The following is a 21,160-nucleotide window of genomic DNA, read 5'->3' as shown; positions in this document are numbered from 1 at the left end:
CTGCACGGCATAGCTCATAGCTTCACTGAGCTATGCAAGCCCCTTTACCACGACAAGGCAGTGATCCTTGAAGGTAGAAAGGTGGGGAGAAGGAAGGACTCTCTGGAGAAGAGCCTAATGCTGGGAGCGATTGAGGTCAAAAGAAGAAGGGGACGACAAAGAATGAGGTAGCTGGATGGAGTCACTGAAGCAGCCAGTGCGAGCTTAAATGGACTCCGAGAAATGGTAGAGAACAGGGAGGCCTGAAGGATCTTTGTCCATGGGGTCGCAATGGGTTGGACACGACTTTGCAACTAACAACAACAACCACTAGAGAAGCCACTGTCATGAGTCCCAATTCACCATTCATAAGATAGCAAAGGAACATGTAGGAAGGTCTCAGATGTTTATCTCAGATGTTAGATGCATGTCACAGGAGATAGTTTATCCAGCCTATGAAGATAAAGGTAGTTTGGGGACTCAGGGCAGTACTTAAAAAGCATGAGTGCTTTTGGCCAGGTTTGGCTGGTGCATCCATTCTTGAGTCAGCCAGTCAGAGCTAACCTCAGTTACATCTAGACTGGATTATTGCTATGTACCCTTCTTGAGGCTCTTCTTGAAGAGTCTTTGGAAGCTGCAGTTAGTGCAGAATAAGAGACAGGTGGTTTGACATTGGCTGATTCTACATAGTGACCTTTGACTTCCTTGGTGGTTTCTCATTGTAATACTAGCGTAGGTCAACCATGCTTAGCATTTGAGATATGACAACTTCAAGCTAGCCTGAACCATCCATGTCACTTAGTATTTTGATTTTTTTTAAACACAGGGACTGAGTTGTGCTGTTATCCTGCAGGTACAGGTCAAAAGCCCTCCTGTTGGGGTAGAATTTATTGCATCATGAAATGCCATGAATCTGCCCCATAAAAGTTTAACATTACAATTTTTTTCAGTGTGGTGGCTAAAAGACGGAAAGTTTACTGTTCAGATATCACCTCACCAGGATGAACCTGAGGCAAACAATTATGGACTAGCCACCTAATAATACCTAGTACCCTTCTTATTTCCCAGTATGTTCCAGGCACTTATGATGCCTGAGCCTTCAGGAAGGGCGGTATATAAATTGAATGAATGAATGAATGAATGAATGAATGAATGAATGAATGAATGAATGAATGAATGAATGAATGAATATTTTCATGGTTTCACTGATGTCTGACAGTTTGGCATAGGCTGTGTCAAGTAATCCCAAAACACATTGTTTGGTCACCACTGATTTAGAAAATTGTTCTTACCAGGACCAGAATGCTGGCAAAGTGTTTCCACAAACCCACTTATTAGCTTACCAAGGTTAAGGGCTGATGCCTCTAGCACAGGTTCCTGCCTAATATGACACAAGAAACTTTCATCCTCCTGACTCTGTGGAGATGAGCATTACCATAATGCTGCTGCAGTCTGGAAGTGGCAGAAGTAGTTCACACACCAATGGATAATTTGGGGGGGGGGGAATAGTCAGTGGTGACCATACACTCTGATGGACTTGCAAGCTAAGCCAATATTTGTGGACCCACACTGATGTTTGAACATGAGGCAGATCATTTGAGATAACGCCTTTGGAATTGTGTCATTTTAGTTCATTGGCTGAGTTTGGGGGGGGGGGTGGAAATTGAAAGCTGAAAAAACCCATTGGTCATGAAATACTTGAATATGTTTCAAACTGTTTCATTTTGCCAATGGATTTTCAGTCACAGTGTGTGTGCACCTGCTTAAAGAAATGCAATTAGCTTGAAAAGACTTCCCTTTCTCTGTAATCAACGGATTGGTATAGAGTAGCAGGATTTCCTTGTCTCTTGCTTTCTGAGCGTTTGGCCATTTTCAGAAGCTGCAGAAGGAACAAAGCTAAGAAGGTGCCTTAACCTTTAGAGGTTACTCTTTCACACAGAACACCCTGTGAGATATGGAAAAGCTTCTTTTAGTCCATTATTTAATTGTGCTGTGAGACAGCTCATAGAAAGAAACCCGTTAATGCTTTTACTGCCTTTCTTTTCCTCTTTCTTAACAAAAAATGTTATTTTCTGTCACTTTTTGGTTTGTACAAAAACCAAACCGTTCTGAGCAGTGTAATTTCTGGCTTTGGTTCCAAGGACTTGTCTTTTAGAAAGAAATTAACTTTTAAAAACTAATGATTGCCATTATGTTTTCTAGTTGGAAAAATTAGCTTGTGGGAATCTGTGTGTACCAGCAACAGATATAATTGCATCTCATTATGTTTTTCTAATGTAGGAGGATGCAACATGGAATTAAATTCCTGCCTCTCCAATAACAGCATTGTGCAAGGCAGAGAAAGTTTCTATGACTTGTATAGTTACTTAGAATTTATAGGGGCTGTACAGAGTATGAAACAGGTATGCCTTTGGTGCTGATGAGTAAACCATTGAAATCTCAGTTGCTGCTTTATGGCTGACCTCTTGCATGTGCTGGGCTTATTCATGGAACTGATCAACACATTTGGTGCCTGTTGCACATTGGCACATGAAGATGCCTTACACTGAATCATATCTTTGGTCCATCAAGGTCACTGTTGTTTGCTTAGATTGGCAGTTCCTCTCTAGGTCATATCACAGATTAGGGACGTGCAGTCGTGCCCCCCATATTTTTCGGTTCGAGTCTACTGGACCCCCCAAATTTAGGGATTTCCAAAAAATCACAGGTCTCAATACTGGAAAGAAGGAAAATACCCAAGAAGAAAAAAATAGGGGGGGGGGATCCACAAGAAAAAGCAAAACTGCAATAACAGCTGAGTGGTAGGAGCAATCTTCTAAGATTCTTTTCAAGCTTGCGTCTGTAGTCCCTTTAAGCTGGTAGATTGCTTCCCTGTGGCTCAGGGTTTTTTTGTTGGCTTTCTTCTGCAGTCCCTTTAAACGAACTCCATTTAAAGGGACTACGGAAGAAGGCCTGAAAAACAGCTGAGTGGTGGAAGCAATCTGCTACTGCTGCTCAGTTGTTATTTGCTGCTCAGTTGTCATTTGCAGCTTTGCCAATTTTCCTGGTAATTCCCAAGCATGCCCAGGTATTTTTGTGAATTTTTTTGGTTTTCCAAAAAAATTCTGTATACCTTTGGGGTCTTAAAATATACCCAATAAATACTGGCAAGGCATTTTTGGGTGTAGTTTGATCTTGAGTAGATCCAAGACACACCCCTTTTATTTGGCTCTTTAAATTGGAAGTGCCCGAAATTGAACCTGGGGCCTTCTCCATGTCAAGCAGATGCTCTACCACTGTGATGGAGCCCCTCCCCAGAAGCCCACCTAATCTGCTCAATGTGTTGGTCCACTCTGAGCTTGAGCCTTTTGCCAAACCCTGCTAGCTAGTAGATATTTTATTTGCTTGGGTTTAGTTCTCAGACATCCAACAGGCCAAGGAGGTTCTCTGGAGTTTTTGTCCTGCCAAATTCACCCAGTATCCCAGGTACTGCCAGTTGGAAGATTAAAGTACAAGGCTAAGAAGAGTTGGAAGTTCTATGAAGTTAATGAAGTTACAAGAGTGGAAGTCTTCTTGGGGTTGCATGTCTGGTCTCCACGCTGCCTATTACAATAAACTCTGGAAGCTCAGTCAAGGCTGCTTATTTTTGGCTGGTCTCCAGAGGACGCCTAATTTCCTATAAACAGACATGACAGGGACAGGACACTGTACAATGAAGATTAATGAGGAGCAGATAGCTTTAGCAATTTGAAAGGGGAAAGTTGCCGGGAAAAATGGGGAAGGGACTCAGAGGACGGGAAAGAAGAGGGCAATTTGGAGAATAGAGGGCAACATGGCAGAAAACATGAAGACTCGGGGGAAGCCCCTTCTTATGTTGCATTTTAGAAAATAGCATGTGTAGATTGAAGTGCATTTTTTGGAGGACTTGTGTGAGGTAGTGCTTAGAATGAAACAGAAGGGGGAGATTTGGGTTCCAGTCACCCATTGGTGGGATTGTCAGTTTGGGACAATTTGGTAAATGACAGCATTTGAGGATTGGAGACTTTGGAAAATAGTGTTGCTCAGTGCTCCGAGGAATTCCTAGAATGTTGCACAGCACTACAATGTCATTTCCCTCGTATTCACATTCCGGTTGCCACTGCTCCATTTAATGCTCACTGTGACCCATTATGCACGGGGGTTTTAGCGCACATTCGGGGTGGAATGGCGGCGACTAAAATCACCGATAACGCACGGAGCCGGCTGCAACTGGCCGCAGCTTCGGTGCATGCCGCCGAAAAAGCCGCGTCAGTGAAACGCGGAAGAAAGCGCAGCTTCCGGGTGACCGGGGCGCAACCAGAAGCGGCGCCCGGATCGCTGCGTGCATAATCGGTTACTCTGGGTTTTGCCGCCGTCGCGCCCCGCCCCGTACATAACCGGTATGCGTCGCGTCTTCCCCCTCCGCGTTTTGTGACCCGAAATCGCCGTTTCGGCGGCCGTGCATAATGGGCCCATGGCAGGCAACCTGGTCGGTTTATCGTTCATCTGTGAAGCCAGTTACTGACTGGTAGCCCATCTTACTTCACAGGGCTACTGTGAGAATAAAATGAAGGAAGAGGAGGGCTGTATATGCTGCCGTGAGCTCCTTTGGGGGAATGGGCAAGATAAAACCAGTTAGACAGACATTTTTGAAGGCATTAGTTACATTTTCCTCCTACTAACCCAAGAACAATAAGCCTGTCTTGCTGGGAAAAAGTGAGAGATTATATTTGCGCCTTTTAGAGGTAAAAGATCAGTAGAATTTATTAATGTCATTCAGGGAGCTCAAGGCTCTGTATATGTTTGTTTTTCCTGAGGCAATATATCCTCAGTTCTCTGGACACTGACCTAACCTAGATGTGTTCAGCTTCAGCAAGTGGCTGCATCCGGTGCCCTCAGATCGTGCCCTCTTGGTCCTCCCTTGAGTTCCTCGCATTCAGAGGCCCTTTAGCTGCATTTCTGAGTGGAATGTGGTGCTAACTTTGGGTTTTTAAACTATATTTCAATTATATTTCTGACATCAGCCAAAACCCTGGAGCTTGACTCTGCCTGGAAGCAATGTTCACAAATCATGTTGCTGGAACACTGTGATTTTTAATTGTTTTGCTCTGAACCGGCTTTGAATGTTCATTCTAGAGTGGGAGAATAATGACAATTATTGATTTGACCAGTTTTTCCCATAGGGCCTCCAAGTTCCCTTTTGTGACAGGGCATTCCCTCTCCCCCTCTCTCCCGCTCCCCCAGCCCTTCGATGCTGTCTGCGGGATCATATCACTTCTGGTAAAAAAGAGAAGTGACATGAGGTAGCTCTAGGAATAGCTGGAAACTCTGTGGTAAAACCATAGTTCCCAACAATTCCTAGAACTACTTGTATCCCTTTTTTACTGAAAGTGATGTGTCACTGCAACTGGCATCATGCCCCCATCCCTGTCCATAGTCCTCTCACTAGTTGTCAAGGACTGCTAGCAACCCTAATTATCTGTAAGAATCTCGAAATGTTCAGAACGCTGGAATGGTGGAGAAGGGAAACCTTTTAACATTCTAGCAGGTCCTCTGCCTTTTTCTGTCAGATCGGATCATCTACCTTTCTGCCTCCAGAGGACAACTGTGCAATCTGGCCGATGCCGTCTACCTGTAGCACAACCTTTCAGCAGTTCTCAAATAAAGCCGCCAGGCATATATTTGACAGAAGAATAAAACCCGACGCGAGTGTCCAAGATTAAAATGCCAACCGTGCTTGGAGAAATATCAGCTTAAACTCAGCCAATGAAACCCAACTTGAACCAAAATATCTTTTGTGTTTCATTTTTAGCTGTTTGTGTTAAAGTCCCAGTGCAGCAAATGCAGGATGATGGAAATCTCTGCCAATGGCAAGGTGACAAATGTTTTTTTTTGGGGGGGGGGGGGAACACTGCTCTTAAGTTTCTGAATGTTATCCCTGGAGACAAATCTACAGATCGAAGGGCAAAGGATCTAGGGTGGCACAAGGCTCCCTTCTGCTCTCCCCCCCCCCAAATAAATCAGGAAAAAGTCTCAGGAGAACTTTGCTTAACCAGCTATAAAGGGGAGAACATTTTCATAAAAGCTTTTCTCTTGTTTCTAAGCTCTCGAGGGCTGCCTCTCTGAATGAGCGGAACGCCTTTAAGCACTTAGACCTTGTGATGAAAAATAAACAGGCACAATGCTCCACCTTTTACATTTGCCCAGCGCTTTTGGAAACCAATTTGTTTACCCTCTTCTTCTAATAATAAGACATTTCCTGAGCTGGAGACATTTCATTGAGATGTAATGAGTGCTGAGGTTTCTGAATCGGTGGCACTAATAACAGCGCTCCCCTGAGCAGCGGTGGGAACATTCTGTCTCATTGTGGTATTTAATTCAGAAACGGCATGGCTGCGTTGCTTCGAGAAAGATCTTGCGGCCAATTTGGTTGTAAAATGCGGGATTCACAAATCTCCCGGCATGAATAAAGAAGCTTAAACTTGCAAAACTGGTGGGTTTTTTTTTTAAATAACCGCATTTATCTGCCCTACATAGTTCTTCTTCAGAGTTATGTATTCCAAAAATCAGGGGTGCGTAACTGAAAAATGTCCATCTTGCCACCCATAGGCCTCCCTGTGTAGATTTTGTGTATTGGTCAGACTAGGAGCGGAAAGACTCTGATTCCGATCTCTGCTTTGCAAGGGAAGCTTGCTGGGAGAGCTTGGCTTAGGCTTTCCCTTTCAGTCTAATCTAACTCACAGGGATGCTGTCGGGAGGATAAACTGGAGGATGGGAGAAGAAGAAGAGTTGGTTCTTATATGCTGCTTTTCTCTACCCGAAGGAGTCTCAGAGTGGTTTACAGTCGCCTTCCCATTCCTCTCCCCACAACAGACACCCTGTGGGGTGGGTGAGGCTGAAAGAGCCCTGATATCACTGCTCGGTCAGAACAGCTTTATCAGTGCTGCCTGCATGTGGACGAGGAGGAGCAGGGAATCAAATCCGGCTTGTCAGATTAGAAGCTACCACTCTTAATCACTACACTAAGCCACTTGGAGAAGAAACAGTAAGGCCATAATATCTTATAAATTATCCCAGTTTTACTCTGCATTTCTACACACCACCCCATTAAATCTTCATGATTAACAAACATTGGCACCATCCACTAGTGAAAGTGCTGGGGGGTAAACGGTGATGACTGGGGAAGGCACTGGCAAACCACCCCGTATTGAGTCTGCCATGAAAACGCTGGAGGGTGTCACCCCAAGGGTCAGACATGACTCGCTGCTTGCACAGGGGATACCTTTACCTTTACTAGTGAAAGAGCCCACCTTTCCAAGATTGAATGAATGAATGAATGAATGAATGAATAGAGGGAGGGAGGGAGGGAGGGAGGGAGGGAAGGGGGGAGGAAAGAAAGAAAGAAAGAAAGAAAGAAAGAAAGAAAGAAAGAAAGAAAGAAAGAAAGAAAGAAAGAAAGAAAGAAAGAAAGAAAGAAAGAAAGCTCTGCCCTCTTTGAGAAAATGCCTAAAACTGTATGGAATATTTTTTTTTAAATAAAAGTCCAAAATAGTCCTTCTTGTCTTGTGAACCCTTAGTAAGGAAATTGTCTTCCTCATAGGGAACATATCTTGAAATGGAGTCCACAATTGTGGTTAAATATCAACATTTAATATCAGGAGACTGACTTAATTCTTTTGCAATGGATTTGACTCTGTTTTACAAGATTTTTCAGAAGCTTCCAGTTTCATGCCAGTTAAGTAAGGCCGGGAGATATTAAATTGAATACGCCATTCACTTGTCTGGATTCAATCAGCTTCCTTCACTGGGGCAAGTGTAAATCTGATCCTGAAGACAATTAGTTCACTCCCATTGTGGAGGCTCAACCAGTGTCACAGGTTACATCCCGAATTTAAGTACAATAGCAGGGCCCATGGAGGCATCAGAGTGGACTAGGGAGTGTTGTCTTCTGCACTTTCCCATGGAGCTGTGCCACAGTAGCCCTAGATCCCAGAACCAAACAGTAGTTGAGGATACAATTTGGGCTGGGGCAGACTGAAAGGCAACAAACAGCCCTGGGTTACCCAATGTATGGTTGTCCGTCCTCCTTGCTAAAGATAATTAGGGATGCTCAGCCGACCGAGAGCCAGTTTGGTGTAGTGGTTAGGAGTGCGGACTTCTAATCTGGCATGCTGGGTTCGATTCTGCGCTCCCCCACATGCAACCAGCTGGGTGACCTTGGGCTCGCCACAGCACTGATAAAACTGTTCTGACCGAGCAGTGATATCAGTGCTCTCTCAGCCTCACCCACCCCACAGGGTGTCTGTTGTGGGGAGAGGAATGGGAAGGCGACTGTAAGCCGCTTTGAGCCTCCTTCGGGTAGGGAAAAGCGGCATATAAGAACCAACTCTTCTTCTTCTTCTTCTTCATCCATTTGATTTTCATCCTGTCCTCTGGTTGTGAACAGGGACCTGTTGATTTTCTTTCTTTTTTGGGGGGGGAGGGGTTACCATTGGTTTGTTAATTTGTTGATCTGTTCATCAATGTTTGACAGGTTATTTCACTGTATTCCTTCACTATATTTCACTATGTAATCATGCAGTACAATGCAAATGCCTTTTTAGGCATATTCTTCTATATCTGAAGGAGCCTCTTGTGGCGCAGAGTGTTAAGGCAGCAGACATGCAGTCTGAAAGGTCTGCCCATGAGGCTGGGAGTTCAATCCCAGCAGCCGGCTCAAGGTTGACTCAGCCTTCCATCCTTCCGAGGTTGGTAAAATGAGTACCCAGCTTGCTGGGGGGTCGACGGTAATGACTGGGGAAGGCACTGGCAAACCACCCTGTATTGAGTCTGCCAAGAAAACTCTAGAGGGCGTCACCCCAAGGGTCAGACATGATTCGGTGCTTGCACAGGGGATACCTTTACCTTTACCTTCTATATCTGAGTGACTTCTACAACTCCCATCCCCCCCCCATTTATGTGCTTAGCAGGGAGTCATTTCAATTGTCGATCAGATTACTCACAAATCATATCAATCAGTCATGACTAAATGCTATGTTTCAATAAAGTCCTGCCCTTTGATGCTCATCAGTGACAATAACAGCAGTTGATCACTTTGCATCAGCAGCATTTTTGCACTTGGGCAGATTTGCAAATACCCAGTTTGACAGGCATCCGTGGCTGTTGAGTGCAAACCAAAATGATCAGGCGATCAGCTTGCATTTGATTGGCACTTCTTTTGGACATGGCAAGCAACTGCTGAATGTATTCATGGTGAAATTCGCAGCATCCCTAAAAGATTGTGCAGTTTCCATAAGTCGGTAGAGTTGTGTGCATGGTTTGTGTGGCTTATCGTATTTCCTAACCTGTTCTCCCCCCGCCCCCCAATCAAGGAATAGCATATAACATGTACTTGAAATAGCATAGCAAAAAAAAAGGGAATATTTTTATGGAGGCTTGTGCGTGGAGCAGAGGCCAGTATGTGTCATAAGGAGAAGGTGTTGCAATTCTCAAGCTTTCGTTTGTAAAGATTTCTTCTTCAATAATTCATAAGGAACTGGAAGGGCTTTGATGCCAGCTGGGTTTGATTTAATCACAAGTAAAAAATAGAATCGTTTGCCTGAATAAATCCAGAAATTCCAGCTTTTGAATTATCGGCATGTACTAGTGTAAAATGGTAATGACTGGGGAAGGGAATGGCAAGGCCACCCTGTACTGAGTCTGCCATGAAAACGCTGGAGGGCATCACCCCAAGGGTCAGACATGTCCCGGTGCTTGCACAGGGGATACCTTTACCTTTACTAGTGTACTTACTTTATTTTGTGTAAAATAATCCCTTATGGAAACCATGTTAAACTTTGTGAAACTGATGGAATACACTACAAGTATTTCATGCTTCCATCTCTATGAATGTTGATTATTTATTTCAGGGAAGAAGGAAAGATTGAGCCATGAAGCAAAGCAATATATCAGATGATTGAACAGATGGTGAACTGTTACAATAACTATCTGGCTGATGCAGGTGTAGTTGGGCTTCAGCCTGGTCCAGGCTTTCTCAACCAAGGTTTTGTGAAACCCTGGGGTCTCTTGACAGCCCTGGAAGGCTTTCATGAATGGATGGGAGTTAATTAATTTTTAATATATTTTTCAAATTTGATAAACATTTATCAGGTGATATGACCATATATGGTCATGTCAACCTATTTCCCCCACTCCCCAAAAGGCCAAATACGTTGGGCCTGGAGGGGGTGGGAAGGAGAGGGGCCCTGGGTGGGCGTGTCCACAGCTATGCTTCCCAACCATATTCTGCTTGATTGAGCGACTTCTGGGGTTTCTCAAAGCTTGAAGGATGTTTCGGGGGGTTTTCAGCATTAAAATGTTGAGAAAGGTTGGTCTGCCCTATGGAATGGAGGGGGTTTGTGCTACTTTGGTGGGTGAGCTCTTTTGTGGCTAGATGAGGGAAATGCCTCCCTTCTAGTCCTCCTGTACTTACCTGGACTTTCGTATGATGAATCACTTGCCATTTTTAGAGTGTCTGAGGTGGTGAGTCTTTTTGGATTGGTCAGATGCAGTGGGTGATGGACAGGAGACAAGGGATCAACTACGTGGTATCTGCTTTGGGGAGTGCCACAGAGCTCCATGCTCTTTCTGATAAAGTTCAGTGCATACACAACGTATTTCTTTATTCAGTCTATATAGAAATGCCACTGCTCTTGAAAATTCCTCTTCCAGTCTGTTGTTGGTTAAACTGGTCAACTTGGCCATTCTAAATAGCTCTCGAAGTTGTTTTAGCCAGTCCATTATCCTAGGTCTCTCCTGTTGTTTCCAGACTGAATCTGGCAACGTTACCCCCCTTAGATTGCCAATTCCCCCCTGGCCTCTTGCAGGGGATGGGATGCAGGGTTGCCAGATCCAGGTTGGCTATCTCCTGGACATTTGGGGATGGAGCCTGGGGAGGACAGGTTTATACATGTTGTAAATGAATCAATTGATTTTCCCTATAAGGACCTCTCTTCCTCATTGTTTGTGTGTGTCTAATCAGGACTATATAGGAATATCAGTGCTAAAAGCACTGATAGTATAATTTCAGTAAAATTCATTGTTTCATTTACTAATCTCAGGTTAAAAAATGCATTTCGGATCAGGATTTTAGCTGTGCCGTCATTTGTGAATGTGTCGTTCGGTGCAGGTAGCGTTGTAATTAAAAGTCTATGCCGCTCCCTTGATTCGGTGCACAGGATCCTCTGGGTTGTGCAGATTGACTGATGGGCTTATAATTGATATTAATTGCAAAATGAGCACGCTCACGAAAGCTGCCAAACGGGGCTACCCACAGAGGAAGGCGTGCTGTAAATTTACAGTGCTTGGGTTTGTCGGTAAAATATTTCTTTCCCACTTGTCTTCTTAGAAGAAGAAAAGGTGGGGGTTTTTTTGGGCCCTGCCTTTTACTACCTGGAAGAGTCTCAAAGCCTTTTGTAAGAATGGCGTCAAAGGGCAGCGGTGGGACTGCTATGGTGCAGCCGGTGTTAAGAGTGAGCAGAGAAGCCAGCTGCTTGCCTCTGTAAGCCACTTTGAGCCTCCTTCGGGTAGAGAAAAGCGGCATTTAAGAACCAACTCTTCTTCTTCTCTCCCCATCCTGCAGCCGCAGCACAGTTGTTAGATCGCTCTAAAGACGATGACCGGAGCTTTTGGAAGCTTCCAGAGCCCTGATAGTTAACTCTGTGGTCTTAAAAGGAAATTTCCCTGTAGAGCAGTTCTTGGCATTGGCCTATTTAGGTGGGAAGCAAACTACTGGCTTTACTCCTCACCCCGCCTCCCCGTTAACACCTCTATAGGGGAATATCATGGTAGGCTACAAAACTTTAGGAGTTGTTTCCCTTTAGTGCTGCTTCTGCTGCTGCTGGAGGGGAGAGGGATTGTTAAGCTGCCTTTTCTTCCCCTCCCCAAAATATAGGGGGGATGAAATTTAGATGGGAGGGGGGGCTAGCGGCAAGTCTCCAGCCCTTCTGTAATGACCTTTGCCTTCTCTGCATTCTGCATCATGAAGATAAAAAGGAAAGAGACCCCCCATGCACACACACAGATGTACCTTTGACCACCATCCTCCATGCTTTCACACAGATCTCTCACTTTACAATATCATATTTTGCATTTAGGTAGATGGGTTTAGAATCTTTGACAGACTTTACGTTCATAATGTTGCTGTGATTCTGTAAGGAAATCAGCATTGTTATTATCTGCATGGTACGTGTGCGTGTTTGTGTGTGTGTGTCTGTATATGTGTTTGTGTGTGTGAAGAACAACACAGAGACATTTCCCAGGGCATGAAACTGAATGTGAGCCTCCCCAGTTCATAATAAAGTCTCTTAAACCCTATTTTACACTGTTATTTAAGAAATCTTACTACTTGAATTTATTAAAATGTTTTCTTTCAGTTGACAGGCATTTAGGGAATAGTTAATGATCACTAACATTAAAGGTAAAGGTATCCCCTGTGCAAGCACCGAGTCATGTCTGACCCTTGGGGTGACGCCCTCCAGCGTTTTCATGGCAGACTCAATACGGGGTGGTTTGCCAGAGCCTTCCCCAGTCATTACCGTTTACCCCGCAGCAAGCTGGGTACTCATTTTACCGACCTCGGAAGGATGGAAGGCTGAGTCAACCTTGAGCCGGCTGCTGGGATCGAACTCCCAGCCTCATGGACAGACAGCTTCAGACAGCATTTCTGCCGCTTACCACTCTGCTAAAATTGCTCATCTTTGTTGGTTCGGTTCACAAACCCTCATTCTCATCTTGCTACTCCTTTGGATGAATTAAACCACAACCATTTTTTTAAACTGCTGCTTTCCCTGAGCTGAGTTTCCTTCATTGAAACCACTGCATTTCCCCACATTACTTGGGCATTCTAACAGCAGATGACTTATCAGTGGCATGGGAATGGGATAAAACAAAGAAATTGGAAATGCTACTAAGGGGAAATGGAACAAAAAGGCATTCAGTGACAATAGGCTAAAATTAAAATTGGAAGGAAAGGACATCTTTGTACATTGCTATTACCAATGTGGACAGTCTAATAGTCTCAACGGATTACTGCCTGAGTTCCTTTCCCCCTGAATTTCCATATTGCTGAAGGCTCTTTTTTGCTTGCTGTACATTGTATTCATTTACTCTACAATAGCTTGTTCTGCTCTGAAGAGGGTGTGATGATAAACTGGTGTTAACAGTTTCCTTATTAAGAAATTTAAGAATATCTAATCTCCGGTTGTTTTAGAATAGCTGTGACTCAAAAACCTCTGCAGCATTTGCTATCTGTAGAGGCAGCAATGAATCCATGGAAGTGGAGCTCTGTCCTTTTGCATTCATAAACTTGCATATGTGTACAAGGGAACTGAGGTTTATGTCCCATTATTCAGAGATATTGGGTTGAATCCTGTGGATTATATTGTGCTAATGATGGCACCTGCACAAGGTACCTTCCTCTAATGCGAAATGCTCTTCCTCTAGAGCAGAGGTTGGCAGGGGTTCATGGGAATTGTAGTCCATGGACATCTGGAAAGCCGCAGTTTGGCCACCCCTGCTCTAGAGCCTTTTATATCAGGAGAAAGTACTTTGAACTGAAGGAAAGTGCAATTCTTAGTGGAAGAAATCCATAGGATTCAACCCATGAGATCTCAAGGACTTTAAGAGGCAACAACTGAAACTAAAAAGAACTCGGATTGTGAATATTTTTTTAAAACATCAACAAGAGACAGAATAGGGACCATGATTTCTCAACATAATTTTGTATGTGGGAGCTGGTAGAATACATGCATTTAGTAGTCCTACTGAAATTGGTTTTATTGATAATCGATAGGGACAAGTAGCAGCTGGATGAACACTTGTCAGGAATCTTTCAGGCTGATCCAGCATTGAGGAAGGAGCTGGAAGGCCTGTATGGCCCCTTCCAACTCTATGATTCACTCCCGCATATTTATTATGATATTGATCTATTTCCTGGTTACTCATTGATTCTACTCCAATAATCTGCCATTTTCACAGTCTTGAATTTAGTACTCACTACAATAGGGAGGAAAGGGAAAGGGGCATGTTGTGCGCATTTCTGTGTGGGATTCAGAGAATAACAGTTAACGTTGCTTTTTTCTATGAGCCATTTTGTAACTTCAGCCCTTTTAGAGGGTTTGTTTTTAAAATGTTGCTCACCATACTTGCTGGTGTCCTAGGAGGAGAGTAGGAAGACGTTGCTTGCCCCAGAGCGAATATTTTGTAGTACCTTCTTTCTTGCCCTTCGTCTCTTCAGATTTCTCTTTTGATCGAAACAGAATGTCTTTGAAGCACAGATCCAAAGTCCTATAAAGGGAGAAGAAATGGATTGTTGGATTTCTGGGATAAACTGGAAAAGGAGGAATTAAGATAATTTCTCTTAACAGTGCTTGCTGCTGCTGGGGCCCACTACAAGGGCTGAAGTTACAGAAGGGTTCATAGAGGTAGAGCAATAAACTGAAAGCAAATGCTTTGGGCTGATCCTGCGTTGAGCAGGGGGTTGGACTAGATGGCCTGTATGGTCCCTTCCAACTCTGTGATTCTGAGACACTCCCCTTTAGAAAGAGAAAATAACAGGAATCTGTACCTAAAGAAATGAATTTTAGAAAAAGTACTTCCACTCCCCATGAGAATGTTAGCTACACCTTTAACTGACAGTCAGTTGGCATTGGCTGACATGAGAATAGTCAGCTGACACCCACCTGTAAGTTACAGGAAGGAGCAACATCAGTAGAAAGGTTCTTTGGCAGGGAAAAGACTTCAGAGTTATTAAAGGTGTGATTTGCTGCCAGACCTGCTATTGGCCCCATAGTAGGGGAACAACAGGAACTTGGAGGAACACAGTTTGTGGGATCAGCCGCGTGGAGCAATAAACTATTCTTTTAAGCAAAAGAAAGAGCTGCACAGACCCAAGAAAATGATATCTTGTCTGGTTATGCTGATACATTATTATGGAAACATTCTAATCCCTGTAATACTGATGTCATGAGAGAACTGTTATCCATAGTATGCTTCATTCACTATTATACTGATACTGATAACCGCCAGGGGGCGGGGCGGTGGCTTTGGTTCAATGGTAAAATATTCACTTTGCATTCAGAAGGTTCCAGGTTCAATCCCCATCGTTTCCAGGTGATCAGGTGATGGGGAAGACCCATCCTTGAGATTTGGGAGTGCTGCTGCCAATATTGACTTTGATAAACCTAGGGCCAGATTCAGAATAAGGCAGTTTCATGCATTGTCACTTTTCTCCATCATGGAATGAATTGTAGCTTACATGGGTGTTTTCCTATTGTGGGTGATGGCATGGATCCAGCAATCCACAAGTGGAAATCTCACTGTATCAGTGCAGTTTACCTTGGGCAGATCTTCTGCGACTCTGAGTGCTATCCTCCCTATACACCCCAGTGCCCAGGAACTAGAGATGCAAGCTGGGTTACAATAAATGTGGCTTAGCATGAGCAGCAGCTGTGGTCTTTTTTCTTGTGTTTCCACTTGTGCAAGAGCCTTGTGGTGGATCCAAGTTACTATCCAAATGCATGTCTGCTTAGCATGTTCCGTCCAGTTGCCACTTTTCTAACAATTTTGTATGGGAGAACTGTGATATTCCGTTCCTGATTGTATATGCTGTGTAAACAATGTCTTCACGGTGGGCAACTCCAGTGTCTAAGAAAAGAAAAAGAAAAAAAGGGCTTTTGGGTAATTCTGTGCTAGGGCTAGCCTGTTAATTGCTGATTATGCAAAATGTAGTCTTCATGCATTGGATAGTTTCTACAGTTTCCCGGGAGCTTCATCTTCTAATTTCCCACAGAGACACCACATCTTCCGTGGTGTATACACTTCCGTGTATACAGGAAGTGACATCAGCACATTGGTAATGTCTGGGCAACACTGTGGTGTTTGGGCAAAACTGTGATAGTAGCCATTTTTACCATAGAGTTTTGCCCAAATGCCAGAATGTCACCGGAATGACCCAACAAGTTGTAGTTTCCAGTACACTTTGGGAGTCCAAGCCTTGTAGTAACGTTCTCATGGTTAGAATGCTGGACTGGAATATGGGTGGTTCAAACCCTGACTCTGCCTTGGAGGCCCCTGGCGGGGCAGTCCTAAACAAAATAATGCCCTTCTAAATAGTCCATTTAAATTAGTTGTCTTAGGAAGTTGTAACTCTGCCTGGCATTGCACTGAAAGTGACTTTGTGTTGCTCGTTCTTTCTCAGTTTAATTCGCCTCAAAGGGATGCTGTGAAAAGAAGAGGGGGTCGGGGTAGATGCTATGCACACTGTCACCATGAACTCCTTGGAACAAGAGTGCTTTAGGATGCTTAGGGCTGATCCTGCGTTGAGCAGGGGGTTGGACTAGATGGCCTGTATGGCCCCTTCCAACTCTATGATTCTATGAACATTTCTCCTGTATACGAAGGCTTGGGAGTGATGCCGACATCACCAAATACAGGAACATTCTATTCATTCCCAAGATTCTCAGGACTGTACTCTATCTGTTGAATTCATAGTAGATGCTTTCGTGTGCACATTTGGAGCTCCATAGATTTCTAGAATCTCTACAGGTAGCCACTTTTTTTCAGGAAACATGAGTCGCACCTCACTAACACTGATTGACTCCCTGGGATTTGGAAACACTTTTAATTTCCCTGTTAATTGTCTTTTGCAGCAAACAGGCTAACATTTACCCACGAGGTACATCTCCTACTCTCTCCCTTAACTTAGCCTCCTGAATCTCTGACGTTACTCCCTTGCCTTCTTAAGACATCACTGCTTTAAAAAAAGGCTAAATTTGGATGGGAGGCTGTTGCGTGTTATGTAACACCCTGGAGACGTCTATAAATAACTCAAACATTTGTAACGGTGGCTTTGCTGCTGCGAAGAAGAATAATGTCTCCTGACAATTCACTCAGCTGGAAATCCGAGTGTGGAAGCTCAGACAAAAGGGTGCCAATTCTGTATAGCCCTGGCTGCAACTTGGGGGGCACCAAATGTCTTTATGCCCCATTAGTGTCACTGCACACATTCCTTAATGGCTTGATCAAAAAAGTCTGCTTCGGGAGGGTGCCTTATTCATTACTAGTTTCAAACATGGTCTGTTTTAGCACATTAAGTTATCCGATAGGATTTAACAGTGGCTTACAAGGGTTGGGCCATTCAGCATTGCAGTGCAATGACCCGTTTGCAGTGCAATCCCAAACAGAGTTACTCCTATCTAAGTCTATTGAAGTCAATGAGTCCAAAAGGTATAACTCTGCTAGGAATGGCCTTGTTAAGAGCGCTGTGTGAGTTATTACACTTAATTCCTGCCTTTCCTCCACAATGGAAACTAGGGTTGCCATTCTGTATAAAGCTGCAAAACCGAATAGGATCAAGCAAGTGAAAAGAGGCAGAGAGGGGGAGGATGGCTGACCCCCAGCCCTGGCTATGAAATGCAGAATCTTTTGTGGAATTTTATTTTCCTGATCTTTCCTTTTACTCTTGCTGCTTGTGCATGGGCTTTCTTTTTATATTCACTGATGACAAGGAGAAAAATATTATACTGGTTTAGTGATATTTTTGTATGTTGGCAACAGATTGTCACCAGAGAGCCCTAATGTTGGCGGCGTGTGGCTTGCAGAAGGGGAAAAGAAAGTGAAAGTGGGAATGTGGGAAGGCAGAGCGGAGAATCTTTTGGATATTAGAAAGAGTTACAAGCACAAAAAAAAAGCAATCACCTTCACAATATTTCATTTATCAAGTATGGGTGGTATTTTTACTCACTAAAACATTCCTCATAGAGAAGTAAACCCAAAAGTCTTGGGATATTTTTTTCTTAGGGCCAAAAACATCCAAAACAAGTTTTTGCATTCTTTATAACTCCCTAGTAAGCTGCCTGTTTAAAAAAAGGGGGAGGAAACATTTTTCAGACTTCAAGAAACCACAGAAGTGGTGCGATCGACAGAATATGGTTGGGAAGCATAGCTTTGTGCACACCAACACAGGGCCCCTCCCTTTCCCACACCCTCTAAGCCCATTATTGGCCATTTTGGGAGAGGGGTCAACATGGCCATATATAGTCATATCACGATAAATGTTTAACACATTTAAAAATATATATTTAAAATTAATTAACTCCCACCCATCCAGGAAACCTTTCCCGGGCTGCCAAGAAACCCCGGGGTTTGGTTGTGAAAGCCTGTCCTAGAATGACATCTGATTCCTGTTAGGCTCCCTCTCCAACCCAAATTCTACCCTCCCCAGGCAGTGCCCCCAGTCTCCAGGAATTTCCTAAATCAGAGTTTGCAAGCCTTGCTCTTCCATTTGCTCAGTGTCATTCTTAGCACCATATGTTACAGTCTCTCCTGTTCATCTTTATTCAGATTATAATATCTTCCTTCTTTGTGCTGCCTTTTCATCGTGAATTTAGAATTCATTATCCGAAAGACACCAACTCTGGAATTTGCTTTCCTTGCCTGAAGGATTCCAGAAGCAAATGGTATTATTAGCTATGCTCATGTCGAGTTTGCTGTGGTAATTTTTTTAATGCTACCTTTCATATGTAGATGGGCTGCAGATTGCTGCCATGACTCACTTTGGTCTCTTGAGCCTGTCAAGTCTTGTAGGGACATGCACAGCTCTTTTGATGATTTCGTCTTTGGAGGCAGACCAGCTGAGCATATTTATGCCATGTCATGCATATGAAAGGCCAAGAGTCCCCCTGAAGGAAGAACAGTCTAAAATGAGGGGGGAAGGGATAGACGTCACACGAGGGTTGACAACTTTTAAACTGGTTCCTCTGGTTGTCCCTAGAATATCAGTTCGATCTGTGGCAGTTGTCATGGGATGTCATTGAGCTCCATGTCGTGAAAAGTTTTAGCTGTCCATTTCCACATATATTAAACATATTCAACAGTTCCAACAGTTGCGGAAGGCCTGCAAGACAGAGCTGTTCGACCAGGCCTATGGTTGAGGCCAGGAAATGAACACCAAGACAATGTTGACCTCCTTCCTCAAAATGTACCCTCCTCAAATTAACTGTCCAGCAGAAATGAAGCTCCCCCCTCCCCTCTACAAGACCATAATAGAGGTAGTCTAATAAATTAATAATATAATTCAATTTGGAAAGTTAAACTGTTATTAGCTGTTATTAATGTAACTTTATTTATGTAATTCATGTAACATTAACATTAATGTACATGCCTGTTGTTACCTGCCCTGAGTCAACCAGGAAGGGTGTGCTATAAAAATAAAATAATAATAATTATTATTATTAATAAAAGGACAGGGCATGTTTCTCGATGACAGGTAACCTTACATCATATACTTGACCCTTTTCTTTCTGAGATGACCAATGAGTTGGTACTTTGTAAAGACCTTTTATTGTATGGGCTTGGCTCTACTGGAGATCAGCTCCTCAAATCATGTTTATTCAATCTAGCAGCATTTTCTCTCTGTTTTAAGGCAAAAGCAACTGCTACAAGATAGTTGGGACAAGCCTAAGACCCAGATGCTGGTGTCTCCCTAGTACTGAGCACCCAACTGGAAGGATATGACTCAACCTGTTGCCTGGTCATCTGCAGGGGAAAGTATATAGAAGTGGCTGCATGAACTCTCCATCCCTGTGGCCATCAGTGCTGGTTCTGCACTGCACCATGAACATCTGGAGGATCACAGGTTGACTACCCCTGCACTATGCCACTGCGACACCACCACACCTCCCTTGGCCGAGCAAAACTCCACAAAATACCCATGGTCTCTCCCAGGCATAGGTTCAGGGTGGGGGGGGGGTACTCTGAGAAGCAGCTTTTTGCAAAACAAGGCAGATACGGTTCTGTGCATAAACTGGCAAACAGACATATACTGGAGAGGTTGTCTTTCAGGGAGAGAGAATGCATGGAAATGGGCAAACCAGATGATACTTCAATCTGAGGCTGGTATTTATTACCTAATGTTAATGTGAAAGGATGAAACCAAGGAAGGGTGAATGTTGCCAGGAATTTTCTTTTGCAAAGTTACTTTCTAGTACGTTTGGGGGCTCAACAACAAACCAAAAGCAGGGGGAGGTGGAGAAGAAAGCCCAACCTGGAATAGAGTTGAGAACCTAAAAAGGTTGAGAAAGCTGCAACTTTTCATGATATCAATGTATTTCATTTGAATTTTATATATGGTGTTCAAATATATAACAGTATTAAAAACAATAAAAACAGCAGAGAGTGACGCTTTTTCTGTAGGTCACACATATATAAATTAGTTATATCCTAACATCCAAAGACCTAGCGCATTTCGACCTGTGCAGGTCTTCCTCAGAGGTCAATGTTAAGCACACACAATTGTTTTAATACACAGAGATATACATAAAATATGTTTTTATATCATTTTTTTTTCAATCTCCAGAGTGGTAAACCAATCTCCAGGGTGGTAAACCAGGTTGACAAAAATATTCTAGGGTAGTGCTAAATTACCAGGCGTATGATCTAAAAGTAGCCATGTAGTTGAGTAATAGTGGCTCCTTACTATACGTTGGGGGGGGTGGCTCTCCTGACTGGGGGTGGGTGGGTGAATTGTTAAAAATCAGTACAGCCCTATAGTACAGGGGTAGTCAACCTGTGGTCCTCCAGATGTCCGTGGACTACAATGCCCATGATCCCCTGCCAGCATTTGCTGGCAGGGGCTTATGGGAATTGTAGCCCATGGACATCTGGAGGACCACAGGCTGACTACCCCTGCTATAGTGTGAGTAGCAGCATTCCCCTCCCCCGTCGGCATTCTGAAAAATTACATTTTGACAAGTATTTTTCTGAGATTCTACTGTTCATATTGTTGCTGTTATTTTGTTGTAAAGCCACAACCAACTCATGGTGACCCCATAAAAGGCAAGAGACATCCAGACGTTCAAGGCAAGAGACTTCAGAGGTGGTTTACCATTGACTGGCTCTGTGTAGCAACCTTGTTATTTGGTGGTCTCCCATCCAAATAATAACCAGAACCAACCCTGCTTATCTTCCGAGATCTGACAAGATCAGGCTAGCCTGAGCTATCCAGACTCATAGCATTATTACAATATGCAGGCTGTGGGAGGAATGGAGTTATGCTGCCTCTCGTGTTTTTATGGTATTGGGGGTTATGACAGTATTATTGGGGTTTTTATTTGGTTTTATGTAACCTGCTATGAGTCCACGGAGA

At 43.6% G+C, this 21,160-nt stretch overlaps 1 protein-coding gene across 2 annotated transcripts in view; it reads left to right on the top strand.

Moving 5' to 3' along the window:
• GUCY1A2 (guanylate cyclase 1 soluble subunit alpha 2) overlaps positions 1-21,160 on the top strand; it is a 205,551-nt gene that overhangs the window by 59,638 nt on the left and 124,753 nt on the right. The gene's annotated exons all lie outside the window — the stretch shown is intronic.

Source organism: Paroedura picta, chromosome 6 (assembly GCF_049243985.1).
Source record: "Paroedura picta isolate Pp20150507F chromosome 6, Ppicta_v3.0, whole genome shotgun sequence".
NCBI classification, from domain to species: Eukaryota; Metazoa; Chordata; class Lepidosauria; order Squamata; family Gekkonidae; genus Paroedura; species Paroedura picta.
This window is presented reverse-complemented; position numbering and strand designations above follow the sequence as displayed.